The sequence below is a fragment of the Ictidomys tridecemlineatus genome, chromosome 11, assembly GCF_052094955.1.
Source record: "Ictidomys tridecemlineatus isolate mIctTri1 chromosome 11, mIctTri1.hap1, whole genome shotgun sequence".
NCBI lineage: Eukaryota > Metazoa > Chordata > Mammalia > Rodentia > Sciuridae > Ictidomys > Ictidomys tridecemlineatus.
The window spans coordinates 20749183-20762954 of record NC_135487.1 but is presented as its reverse complement, the minus strand read 5'-3'; the positions used below and the strand labels follow the sequence as shown (position 1 = coordinate 20762954).

Sequence of the window (13772 nt, the reverse complement as noted above, 5' to 3'; positions counted from 1 at the left end):
GGGTGGGCTCCCTGGAGGAGGCAGCCACGAAGGGTGGAGCTCGAAGCCCCGCTCGGTGATGTTCCTGATCAGGTGTCAGAAACCCCCCTGCTGACTCACACCCAGAGGGGCCGGGACCCCATGTGGACTCACCAAACCCAAGGCAGGACTGCGCTGGGACCCCAGGTCCTCCCTGCCCTGGTGCCTTTCCCTCCATCCCCGGATCCTGCTCTCTCCCTGTTTCTCTGTCTTCTCTCCTCGGCCCCCAGCTCTCTCTGCAGACCCAAGTCCTCCTGTGCCCTGGCACATGGCAGAGCCCCACTGTGACACCGAGGGCACCTGTCGAGGGCTGGGAGCAGAGTGGGTCCCATGATAGAGACGCGGACACTGGGGTGTGCCCAGAGCAGCCCTTGGTGGGCCAGGCCGGGAGCCCCCAGGAAGCTGAGGCATGTGTCTCGACGTGACATGCGTCAGTTCTGGGCTGAGACAGTTACAAGTGGGTGTGACGCCTCCGTGGCTCTCTCCCTTCACAGTGGTGACCCCAGGGACAACGTGGGCCAGATGGGATGGACAGACGTGGACTGTCTTGTCCATCTCTGGTCCCAGCACTTGGAAAAGCACGAGGCACGTAGAAGGTGCCCAGTAAACACAGGACGCATCGATGTGTGAGTGGGAACGAGTGGATGGTGGGTTCTGAACACGCCCCGCATCTCCTCACCAGGTACCCAGAGGGGACGCTGCAGCTACCTGGGGCTTGGGCTCTGTCCTCCTTCTTCCTGCTCAGGACAAGTTCCATGTATCCTCTCCTGGAGGGTCCTGCCTTCCCTGCTGAGGAGACCGCATCTCCTGAGATTGCTTCCTTGTTGTGTAGGGAGGTCCTCCTCACAGGGTTTACACAAAAGCAAAGGGTTTAAATCCAATGAGGTCCAATGTATCAATTTTGGTGTCTAAGAACATCAAATGTGACATAAAACTCATTTGGAAAATCATAGTTTGTATATGTATCCACATTTCTACTATTTCTGTTGTTTCTTCATCTCCCTTAAAGCTCCAAGATTTCTTTAAAAACTATTTCCTTTCTGTTGGAAGGAATCTCTTGCTTTAGTTTATTTTCTGTTGCCATTACAAAATACATGAGGTTGGATCATTTATTAAATACAAAGGTTTATTTCAGCTTTAGAGCCTGGGAAGTTCAAGATTAGGTGGTTGCAGCTTGCAAGAGCCTCGTGCGGTGTCATAACATGGAAGATAGCGTCACCTGGTGGGAGCACTTATGCATGGAGAGCAGGAATATGCAGAAGAGGCCAAAAATCAGAGGTAAACATGCTTTATGACAACCTGCTCTATCAGTAATAATCCACTCATGTAAAACTCCCAGGAACTCCAATGCAGTCTGGAGAGACCAACCCAAACTTGCATTCCCCATAGCCAACTTTTAAGTATAGATCTGCTAGTGACAGTGTTTGAAATTTTCCTTTGAGGGTTGTTGAGAGCCACAGCCAAAGGGGCCCCAGCAAACTTCCAGCTGCCAGCAAGCTTCAGACTGCCCCAGCAACATCTAGCTGATTGGCTCCTCTGTGGTGATGTTCATTGGGCTGTTTCCCTGCCCTTCAGACTGCCAGCTGATGATTGGCTCACAGCTGCCCCAGCAACATCTAGCTGATTGGCTCCTCCACGGAGCTGCTCATTGGGTGACTTCTTTGGCTCTGCCCACGCAACCCAGCCAATCGGCCTCAAGAGGAGGAGGATTGGGGGAGGAAAAGGCTGGTGTGGGGGAGAGAGGCTTGTGGAAGCCGGTGGTGGCAGTTGGGCTCTGAGGGTTTTTCCCTGGAGCTGTTTTGTTTGGCGTTTGTAGTTCTAAAAATAAAGTTAGTTTCTTTTTGACAAGTGGCTCCTGATTTGTGCCAAGCCAGACTTCGGCATTTGGTGGCTCGCACGGGGAGCAACTGAGGGTAAGTAAACTGCTCGCCCCTGAGGGCAGGGCGAGAGGATGGGGAGCCATTCTAAGATTCCTCTTTTGTTTTGCTTCATTTTTGTTTTAACTTGCCTGTCCCTGGAGATGAGTGAGAGGGAAGAAAAACCACTCACATCTGGGGAAAAACTATTTGCGTTTGAGGAACAGATAGGGAGAAAGGACGGATGCATATGTCAGGAGGATAGAAAGGCTGTTATAATGATTTTGTGTGGTTCCCTTTTTATTGGATTCTGTCTCGGTTTTGTTTGGCGTCATCTTGTTGGGTTGTATTATAGTAGAAATACGGGATCAGCAATTAGTAAAAAACAAACCGAAAGAGTGTTAAGTAAATTGTTAGAGGAAGGAAGCTTCCCAGTAAAACCAAGAGCAGTCAGGGCATACGTTGATGTAATACAAGAATATAGCCCATGGCTTTTTAAGGAGGGGTTGTTAGATATATCACAATGGAACCATCATGGTGAAGATTTAAAAAGAATAGAAAAGAACAACCCAGGGACTCTGCCAGTTGGCACATTGTCATTGTGGACGTTGGTATCTAGTTTGCTTAGTCCAAAGCCTTCAGTTCAGACAGAGGTAGAGGAAGAAGAAGACATATTGATTCAAGTAGAAGAGGAAGTCTCTCAAGTTAGTCAGACAGAGGAAAAGATTCAAGTAAAAGCTCGAGCTAGTCAGAAAGAGGAAAAGATTCAAGTAAAAGAGAAGGTCTTTCGAGATAGTGAGACAGAGGAAGGAAGTTTAGAGCAGAAAAATCTATCAGGGGAAAAGTTAAAACAGGTGACTGCTAATAAGACCCTTTTGTTAGAGAGCGTAAGTGTCCAACCAACAGCACCGCCTCTACAGGAGACTGCTACTAATAGCATTCTATCACCAGAGGGCGTAAGTGTTCAACCAACAGCGCCACCTCTACAGGAGACTGCTACTAATAGCACTCTATCACCAGAGGGCATAAGTGTCCAATCAACAGCACCACCTCCATATGCTAAGAGACTCCCAACCCCCGCAGTTGATAGTTTGGATCCTGAGACAGGATCTCAAGTATGCCCTGTATTTGAGGTAGGAGGGCAGCGAACTTACCAGGGTTTAAATTTCAAATCAGTGAAGGAGCTAAAAGAGGCTGTAGCAACCTATGGTACTCAAGCACCCTTCACTGTAAGCTTGGTCGAATCCATTACCAACTTAAGCATGACGCCAGCAGATTGGGCTAGTTTGTGTAAAGCTGTGCTAAATGGAGGACAATACCTGTTATGGAAGGTTGCCAATGAGGAATTTTGCAAGGAGACGGCTAGTCGAAATGCAGCAGCTGGTTATCCTCAGAGAAATCTAGATATGTTGTTAGGAAAGGGACCTTATGAGGATCGGCAGCAACAACTTGCATATGATCCTGGTGTATATTTACAAATTGCTGTAGATGCAGTTAGGGCATGGAAGTCTTTACAAGAACCTGGAGGTTTACAAGGTCAATTATCTAAGATAATACAAGGAGCTAATGAACCTTACGCTGAATTTGTAGATAGGCTTATTCAAACAGCTACCAGAGTTTTTGGGAATACAGAACAAGCAATGCCATTTATAAAACAACTGGCTTATGACCAAGCGAATCGTTGGTGTAGAGATATCATTAGACCATGGAAACATGAAGATTTAAACACATATATTAAATTATGTAGAGACATTAATGAACAAGGGCAAATTGTGGCAGCTGCAGTAAAACAAGCTTTAGATGCCAGAGACATTAATGAACAAGGGCAAATTGTGGCAGCTGCAGTAAAACAGGCTTTAGATGCCAGAGACATTAATGAACAAGGGCAAATTGTGGCAGCTGCAGTAAAACAGGTTTTAGATGCCAGAGACATTAATGAACAAGGGCAAATTGTGGCAGCTGCAGTAAAACAGGCTTTAGATGCCAGGCCAAGAACATGCTACAATTGTCAACAAACAGGACATTTTAAAAGGAATTGCCCCATAGGAGGAGGGTTTAACAAAACTAGGTATCAAACAAGTAGAATACCGGGTATTTGCCCACGATGCCGTAGAGGGAGACATTGGGCTAATGAATGCCGTTCTCAAACCACCATAGAGGGTACTCCATTATATTGGGCTAATGAATACCGTCCTCAAACCACCATAGAGGGTACTCCATTATCAAAAAACGAACAAGGACAAGGTGTTTATCCACAATATCGTGGACAAAGGCATCGGGCTCCGTTGCCAAAAAATGGACAGGGGGCCCCAATGCTCCGGGGCCCCAAACCACAAATATACGGAGCACTGGAGGAACCCAGCAACCCCAGCAACCCCATCAGGGTAGTGCCCAGCACATCAGATCCCTCATCAGACAAACCAGAGGGAGCGCAGGGTTGGACATCTGCGCCTCCACCAAATCAGTACTAACTCCAGAGATGGGAGTTCAAATCATTCCCACAGGGGTAAAAGGACCTCTTCCCAAAGGAACAGTAGGCTTATTATTGGGACGCAGCTCTTCTACTCTAAAAGGACTTTTGATAAGTCCTGGGGTAATTGATTCCAATTATGAAGGTGAAATAAAAATTATAGCCAGTTCTCCAAAGGGTATATCAGTAATTTCACCAGGAGATAGAATAGCACAGTTACTAATAATACCAAGCCTACATGATAAATTTTCCAGTCATGTTGTAGAAAGAGGTTCCAAGGGATTAGGCTCCACAGGTGTAGATTGGGCTATGCTTTCTTTAAATTTAGATTCTCGCCCCATGCTAAAACTAAATATTCAAGGACATGAATTTAATGGGCTACTGGATACAGGTGCAGATCTTAGCATCATCTCTCGTCAAGAATGGCCAAAACATTGGCCATTACAACAAGCCACTCAATCGCTTTGAGGCCTAGGAGTGGCGACTAATCCCGATAGAAGTGCAATGCTATTAGATTGGAAGGATCCTGAAGGATGTGAAGGAACTATACAGCCATATGTATTGGATCATCTTCCCGTAAATTTATGGGGACGAGATGTCTTAGATCAATTAGGTTTGACATTAACAAATAATATCAATCAAAATGCACCCACTATTATGGCTAGACAAGGTTTTAGGAAAGGAAAAAGATTAGAAAGACAAGAACAATGTATAGCAGCACCAATACAAATAGATCAAGGAACAGACAGACATGGGTTGGATTTTCACAAAGGGCCACTGAGACAATAAAAATTACATGGAAATCAGAAAGACCAGTATGGGTTCCTCAGTGGCCCTTGTCTAAAGAAAAGACACAAGTAGCCCATGATCTGGTCAAACAACAATTAGCGGAAGGACATATACAACCTTCTGTATCTCCCCATAATACTCCCATTTTTGTCATCAAAAAGAAATCTGGTAAATGGAGATTACTGCAAGATTTAAGAGCCATTAACAATGAAATGGTCATTATGGGACCTGCTCAATCGGGGATTCCTCAATTGTCTGCTTTGCCAAAAACCTGGTATGTTTTAGTTATAGATATTAAAGATTGTTTTTTTTCAATTCCAATTCATCCTGAGGATAGTCCACGTTTTGCATTTACTATCCCTGCACTAAATCATGAAGGTCCTGATCAGAGATATGAATGGAAAGTACTCCCTCAAGGGATGGCTAACAGCCCAACTATGTGTCAAATTTATGTTAACAAAGTAATCCAGCCACTTAGAAATCAAAATCCTGAACTACAAATATTTCACTATATGGATGATGTGTTATTGGCACACAAAGCTAAAAACACATTGCTAGAATGTTATGCCACACTTACAAACTTATTAAAAAATTATAATCTAGAGATAGCAATAGATAAAGTGCAATTAAATTTTCCAATTAATTATTTAGGAGTTCTATTATCCTCAACCATGGTCCGTCCACCAAAAATTCAAATACGAGTAGATCAACTCAAATCACTTAATGACTTTCAAAAGTTATTAGGAGACATAAATTGGATAAGGCCTTATCTAGGTATTCCAACAGGAGAATTGGGACCTTTATTTGATATCCTAAAAGGTCCATCAGATCCAAATTCACCCCGAATGTTAACGCCTGAAGCAAGAAAGGCATTAAAAATCATTGAAACATATATGGAAAATATGCATTTGGATAGAATTGATATAAGTTTGCCTTTATTATTTATTGTACTACCAACAAAATATATTCCTACAGGAGTATTTTGGCAAGAAGGTCCATTATTATGGATACATTTATCTTATTCTCCTAACACTATTCTTACTAGGTATCCTGAGGCTGTAGGACAATTAATACTCAAAGGAATAAAAACAGCAAAGGCAGTGTTTGGAATTTCTCCCCATAAAATTATTACTCCATATACTATGAATCAAATTGATGAATTAGCTAATGAGTTAAATACTTGGGCAATAATAATGTGCAAATCTAATGTTTCATTTGATAACCACTTACCATCTAATCCTTTATTGTCTTTTTGGTCATTGCATCCTGTAATTTTTCCAAAAATGACAAGAAAAACACCTATCATGAATGCTCCAAATATATTCACTGATGGGTCAAATAATGGTACAGCAGCAATAGTTACACCTGATCAAACTTTTACATTTTTAGTACCCAAACAATCAGCTCAAAAGGTAGAGCTTAATGCAGTATTACAAACTTTTGTGATGTTTAAAGATTCTGTATTTAATTTATTTTCTGATAGCCAGTATATAGTTAATGCTATAGTATCCCTTGAAGATGCTGGTAGAATTTCCCCTTCTTCTACTGTTTTCTCTTTGTTTTCCACTATACAAAGTTTAATCTGGGACAGAAAAGATCCATTCTTTATAGGACATATCAGGGCACATACAGGATTGCCTGGAGCCCTTAGTTTGGGCAATGATTTAGCAGATAAAACTACACGTGACATACATATTTTCTCTATACTAGAAGAAGCTATAAATTTTCATGAAAGATTCCATGTCAATGCTAATACTTTACAAAAGCGTTTTAAAATAACTAAGGAACAAGCTAGACAAATAATAAAACAATGTCAAAATTGTGTGACCTTTTTACCACAAGTTAATCTTGGAGTCAATCCTAGAGGATTGATGCCTAACCATATTTGGCAGATGGACGTCACACACTTGCCAGAATTTGGAAAATTAAAATATTTGCATGTTACAGTTGATACTTCTTCTGGATTTTTGATGGGCTCCCTTCATGCCGGCGAAAAAACTAAAGATGTTATAGCTCATTGCTTACAAAATTTTGCCACTGTGGGCATTCCAAAACAGTTAAAAACAGATAATGCCCCTGGTTATACGTCTACTTCTTTTAAACAATTTTGCTCATCATTTGGCATTACTCATATAACAGGAATCCCATACAATCCACAGGGTCAAGGCATAGTTGAAAGAGCTCATCAAACTATTAAAATGTACTTATTAAAGCAAAAAGATGGAATTGGGAAGGGGTATATATTCCCCAAAGATAAACTTAAAATAACGCTTTTTACTCTAAACTTTTTAAATTTGGATTCATCAGGACTTAGTGCTGCAGAAAGGCATATGTGTCCAAAAAATGTACATAAGCCCAAGGTACTTTGGAAAGATATTCTAACAGGACAATGGAAAGGTCCTGACCCAGTAATTGTCTGGAATCGGGGGTCTGTTTGTGTGTTTCCACAGGAAGAACAGCAGCCGATTTGGATTCCAGAGAGATTAACCAAGGTTCTGACCCAGAACAGCAGCCGATTTGGATTTCAGAGAGATTAACCAAGGTTCTGACCCAGTGATTGTCTGGAGTCGGGGGCCTGTTTGTGTGTTTCCACAGGGAGAACAGCAGCTGATTTGGATTCCGGAGAGATTAACTAAAATCCTGACCCAGTGATTGTCTGGAGTCGGGGGTCTGTTTTTGTGTTTCCACAGAGAGAACAGCAGCCGATTTGGATTCCAGAGAGATTAACTAAAGCGATTTCTACAGACCAAAAAGAAGATGATTTAGCTCAAATCCATAATAGCTGATATCCAAAACTCCAATTTGGCTATCCTTACATCTGCGACAGAACCAGGATGCTTTTTTCAATATCTATTTTATTATTGCCCTTTCCCATATCATGAAGTTCTATTTTATTTTTTTGAGCTCATACAGACCTAGGTTAATGTTTTGCTGATCAGTTCTATTTTTTTTTTTTTTTGACTATAGAGTTTTTAAACATTGCAATAGAGATTTTACCTGTAAAAAGTTATAAGGCCTTTACTATTGTGTTATGTGTTGTATGTATTATATTATGTGTGCACACTTGTGTTTTGTGTTATATGTTTGAATGTACGTATGTCCAATGTACATATTTCTATATATCATATATGATGAGCGCTCATGAAAAGATGGATCCAAATATTTTTTTTTTTTTATTCACGTGATTTAAATGGTTTAATTTAAATTGGGTAAATAACTGTTAAGAATTGTTTTAATATGTAAACAAAAAAGGAGGTTAACAGATCTGTTTGTTTACTCTCACCTTTAGTTTTCATTATATTTAGTAATTCTCTTCACTATAATGTAAATTGTTAAGAAAATTGTTTTCTTTTAGTGTCTTCTGGAATGTTACCTAATTTTTTCTTTAGCCATTATTGCCAGAATTTCTATCTTCATCCCAGTGCCGATGAAGATAATATAAATTGTTAAGAAAATTGTTTTCTTTTAAGAAAATTGTTTTCTTTTAGTGCCTTCTGGAATGTTACCTAATTTTTTCTTTAGCCATTATTGCCAGAATTTCTATCTTCATCCCAGTGCCGATGAAGATAATATAAATTGTTAAGAAAATTGTTTTCTTTTAGTGTCTTCTGGAATGTTACCTAATTTTTTCTTTAGTCATTATTGCCAGAATTCCTATCTTCATCCCTGTGCCGGTGAAGACAAAGATAAAACTAATCTACAGTTTCTGCAATAGCCATCACTGAACTGCTTACAGAACTTACACTGAACTGCTTACAGAACCGTCAATTGACTTGGTATATCTTCCTCCCTTCTGCTTGTCATGATCATTCAGCTAAAATTTGGGGGTCAACAGAGGTGAGGCAAAGAACCTCACCCCCCCCCCCCCCCCCGCTGAGACCTCTCCACAGGTGTGGCTGTACTGGACCGGTAGTCAATGACGGGTAAGATCCAATTACAATGGTACCAACCTAAGACAGGAGGCTGACGCCCTGAGGTCAGCTCATCCGAAGACGGGTAAGGACCATATGTATTGGACAACCTAAGGCAGGCACGGTCCATAAGCCACATGCTTGTTGTTTAAACAGAGAGGGGGAGATGTTGAGAGCCACAGCCAAAGGGGCCCCAGCAAACTTCCAGCTGCCAGCAAGCTTCAGACTGCCCCAGCAACATCTAGCTGATTGGCTCCTCTGTGGTGATGTTCATTGGGCTGTTTCCCTGCCCTTCAGACTGCCAGCTGATGATTGGCTCACAGCTGCCCCAGCAACATCTAGCTGATTGGCTCCTCCACGGAGCTGCTCATTGGGTGACTTCTTTGGCTCTGCCCACGCAACCCAGCCAATCGGCCTCAAGAGGAGGAGGATTGGGGGAGGAAAAGGCTGGTGTGGGGGAGAGAGGCTTGTGGAAGCCGGTGGTGGCAGTTGGGCTCTGAGGGTTTTTCCCTGGAGCTGTTTTGTTTGGCGTTTGTAGTTCTAAAAATAAAGTTAGTTTCTTTTTGACAAGTGGCTCCTGATTTGTGCCAAGCCAGACTTCGGCAGAGGGTGCCTTTTTTTTCTCCTATGTGTTTGAGGACAGTTTCACCAGACACAGAATTTCCGATCAACAAGGATTATTTTCCCCCAGCACTTAGGAAATATTATCTGACTTGTTTTTTGATGGGGGAGTGCTCTACAGTTTCCAAATGAGAAATCTGCAGTTACCAGCTTTAGGAAAACTGTTAGATAACTTGTAGCTTCTATCCGGCTGCTTCCAATATTTTTGGTTTTGTCTTCAGTTTTAGAAAGTTATCACGAGTTGGGGGTTTTCTGTTTAACTTCTATGGTGTAGTCTCATTTTCTTGGATCTGTAGATTTGTGTCTTTCATCAGATTTGGACCAACTGTCAGCAGTTGTTCTGCCAGCACTCTCCCAGCCCTGTTCTCTTTTCTTCTTGAACTCTGATGATGTAGATGTTGGATATTTTCTCATTGTCCCCAGGAGCCTGGGACTCCTTGTTCCATTTCTTTCTGCTGTTCATATTGGATGAATTCTATTGTTTTGTCCTCAAGTCCACTGATTCTATTCTGTCATCTCCAGCCTACTATTTAGCAAGTTTTAGAAATTCTTATTTATTGCATTTTTTTCAGTTCTATAATTTCCTTTTGGTTGTTATTAATCATTTTGAGAGGATGGGCCCACTGGAGCATTTTATGACAGCTGCTTTACAATCCTTGTCAAATAATTCCAGGATCCGGTTGATCTGGTGTCTTTCACTGGTGGATGGTCTTTGCTCATTTAAATCATGGTTGTCTAGTTGAGGTCTGTGGAGTGGTTTCCGGTAGCCTCCTGTCCCTTGGTTATCCCCCTACAGGTGGATCTGGGTGGGGAGGAGAGTCTTGGGCCCTGGGGACAGAGGCCGGGTGTGGGGTTTGCACTCGTGGGGGTGTTGGGAACGCCACAGCTACTGGGTGAGAGAGGCGGGCACAGGGACGCAGCCGGTGTGGATCCAATGTCACCCTCTGGCCTCACACCAGGTCCCCACACTGGCCTCCAGACCACTTTTCTAGACACTCCTGTCCCCATGTTGGTGCTGCTGGAGAGCCCAGAGTGGCCATGGGCTTGAGTTCCAGACCAGTGGGTCCTGCTCAGATGAGAGCCCAGCTCTGCCACTTCACTGCTGTGGTACTGACCTAACCCTCTCTGCCTCGGCTGCACCTGTACAGAAGACCACGGTGACCCCTGCCCCTGCCTGTGATTTCCTGCTGGGTTCTGGTGAGTGGGGACTGGCGCTTGGTGGCCTGGGAACATGTCAATCACTTGGGGTATCTTTCAGGGTCCTTCAGGGCCTGGCCTCTGCAGCTGCCCGACCTCAGCTCCTAGTGACCTCTCCTTCCTCACACCTGCTCTCACTCCTGCTCTGACTCCCTGTCCCCGATGGGCTCAGGAGCCAGCCTCCCGGGAGGCCATCTGACCCCCTCTGCTGCACCCTGCTATTCCATGACTGCCCCTCCCCACCCCAGGAGGAGAGGATTTGCCCCAGAACATGCCACCAGTCCACTGGAGACTCAGGACTGGAACCCTGTGACTGCCCACCCCGCCTGTGAGTGCTGGTTTGGCTGAGCTTCAGTGACCAGGCAGTCATCAGAGGACCAGGCATACCTGCGCTGGCCAAAGAAGACGCGTCCCTTTGTTCTAAGCCACCGTTGACGCCTGCTGTGTGTTCAATGCTGGGCTCTGTCACAGAAGTACTTGGTGCCAATCATCTGGATTTTACCGGGGGGGGGGGGAGAACTGAGGCCGAGAGGGACCACAGTGTTTGCCCAGGTGTGTCCTGTTGGTCACAGAGCTGACTTTAGGGGCAACCAGTGGTGCAGGTGGAGACTCTCTGCTGAGCCCCGTGTGTGTGTGTGTGTGTGTGTGTGTGTGTGTGTGTGTGTGTGTGTTCATGGACGTCTTGCCTTGAGGAGGAGCATGGGGCAGTGTGTAGGCCCAAGTCAGGTGATCAACAGTGGCATCTGTCCCGGGAGGGAGGCGTGGGGCCTGAGCTCTGGGGGCTGCCATCCACGCTGAAGTCCCGCCCCGCAGACCCCAGTACGTGGGTCCCAGGCCAGGACTTGTCCTGCTCTCCGCCACAGTGGCCGTGCCGTCCTGATCCACTCTCAGGCTCTGGGCCTCCAGTTCTCTGTGCCACTCTGAGGACCTGGCTCGTCACGCCCCCGGGTTGGCGTGAGACTGATGAGGACCTGGATGGGACAGCACTTCGTGTCCTGATGAAACCCTTGGAGGGCCGCAGTCTCTAGGCCATGGCCGCAGCCCAAGAGGGAAAACGGGGAGGGTCCGTGTGGGGTTTTGTTTCTCTTTAGATTTGGAAGCTCTTCTGTGGAACCTAGACCAGGACAAACGGGGACACTGAACCCTTAGAAACTTCCAGAGCCTCGAAGACGCCAGTCTTCTTAAAATTCAGGACTCCAGATGTGAGCGGTGCATCCAGACACCCTTGGCTTGGAGGTGGAAGATCCCGAGACGCCCCCAGAGGAGTGGCAGTCCCTCCTACGGAGGTCCTGAGACCTGCCCCAGCTGCCACCCTCCAACTTCTCATGCTGGTGGCCGACAGCGGCTCCCAGGATGGGACAGCGCTGGAGTGGAGGACAGCCAGGCCTGAGGTACACGCCAGCTGTGTGTCCTGTGATGGCAAGTGCCGGGCGCGTGGGCCAGGCCGCAGAAACCGCTGCCCAGAACGTCCAGACTCACCTCTGCCCATCATGGTCCTCACGACCTCAGGGTGGAGGAGACATTGCCAATCCACTCTTCAGGCCTGACCCTGAGTGGACCCCAGTGACCAGGGGCCAGGGGCATGCGCCTGTCCTCCTGGTGCCCCCCACCATCATTTCTGCCTCCTCCGAGCACCAGTACTGTGCCCGTGTGGCCCTCCTGCTCCTCCTCCTTGGGCGTCCTCCCTCCAGTTTCAGCAGAAGGGGACAGAGGTGCAGGGTGAGCATGACAGGTTGCAGCGTGGGCGGCGGAGGGGCGCTGCAGGCAGGAGGAGGCACCAGGGACTCAGAGGCAGCACTAATGGGGACCCCCACCTTGGGAGGACGCGGCAGAACAGGATGGTTCTGTTAACAAGATATTGTCACTGCGGTGGCCTTGTTGTCATGGGGAGGATTGGGTGTTCTCGGAGCCTTGGGAACATCTGAGTCTTGGAGGATGCTGTTGAGCATCCTGCAGCGGCCCCCACCTTGACGCTGATAGCCCCAGGGCTAGTGGCTGTCACCAGGTTCCTGTGCTCCAGGCTGCATGACCCTGACCCACGGCTGAAGGAGCTGGGGCGCGAGGGCAGGTGCCTGCGAGGACGGGTGCCAACGAGGTGGGTGGCGGTGTGCATGGCCCCTCTCCCAGCCCTGCTGCCCCCTGCTCCTCTCTGCACAGGGCAGGGCTCTGGGCCAGGGGACATTCATGGAAACCTGAGGGAGCCTCTTTTAACTTGTCCCATCCGTGGCTCAGGCTCATTCCAAAGTCCCCGTTAACTTTCCTAAGGTTGGACTGTTATCCATCTCAGCCAAAGGCCACCTGAGAAATTGCAGAGCCCAGAGTAGGTCCGTCATGATCTTTAGAATAAGCTGCAGGTTCCCAGCAGGACCCGTGGCTGGCTTAGTGGCTCCGTCTAAAATAACCTTCGCCTGAGCTTTCACAGGGCTGGGACCAGGCGACAGACATGTCCCCTTCTGGCCACTGGACGTGATTTTTCTTCTCAGATTTGCTCTTGGTGCAGCCCCAGCCAATGTCACTGCCCAGGGTTCTGTGGTGGCTGCAGAGTGGAGGTGGGGTGGGCTGCACGGGGCCCACTGCTTGCTGTGAAAACCAAGAGCCGACCCGTCCTCGGAGCCTCAGTTTCCTCACTGATGGGGGAGGGCGGCCTACCCCGCATGGCTGTCCTGAGGGCTCAGTGAGGTGACACAGATGGTGTGTGCCCAGCCCAAAGTCAGCTTTCAAGGAACAGTTTCCTTATTCCGACACCTCAAATTCAGGGGTTCTAGAACCTTCCATCAGACCCCAGTCTCCTGGTAATGCAGTTAAGACACAGAAGTTGGTGTTTGTGTCTCTGTTTCTCACTGAACCCCAAACAAGACTCAGAGTCCCGAGGTGCAGTTGTGAAGGAAGAAAAGAGTCACGGGTCTGGCC

At 46.3% G+C, this 13772-nt stretch overlaps 1 long non-coding RNA gene across 1 annotated transcript; it reads left to right on the top strand.

The window, feature by feature from the left end:
• Window positions 1-1455: 1455 nt before the first annotated feature.
• LOC144367976 (uncharacterized) lies at window positions 1456-9614 on the top strand. Its single transcript, XR_013427649.1, has 2 exons — window positions 1456-1931; window positions 7824-9614. It is a non-coding gene; the product is annotated as an uncharacterized LOC144367976 (long non-coding RNA).
• The last annotated feature ends 4158 nt before the right edge of the window (window positions 9615-13772 follow it).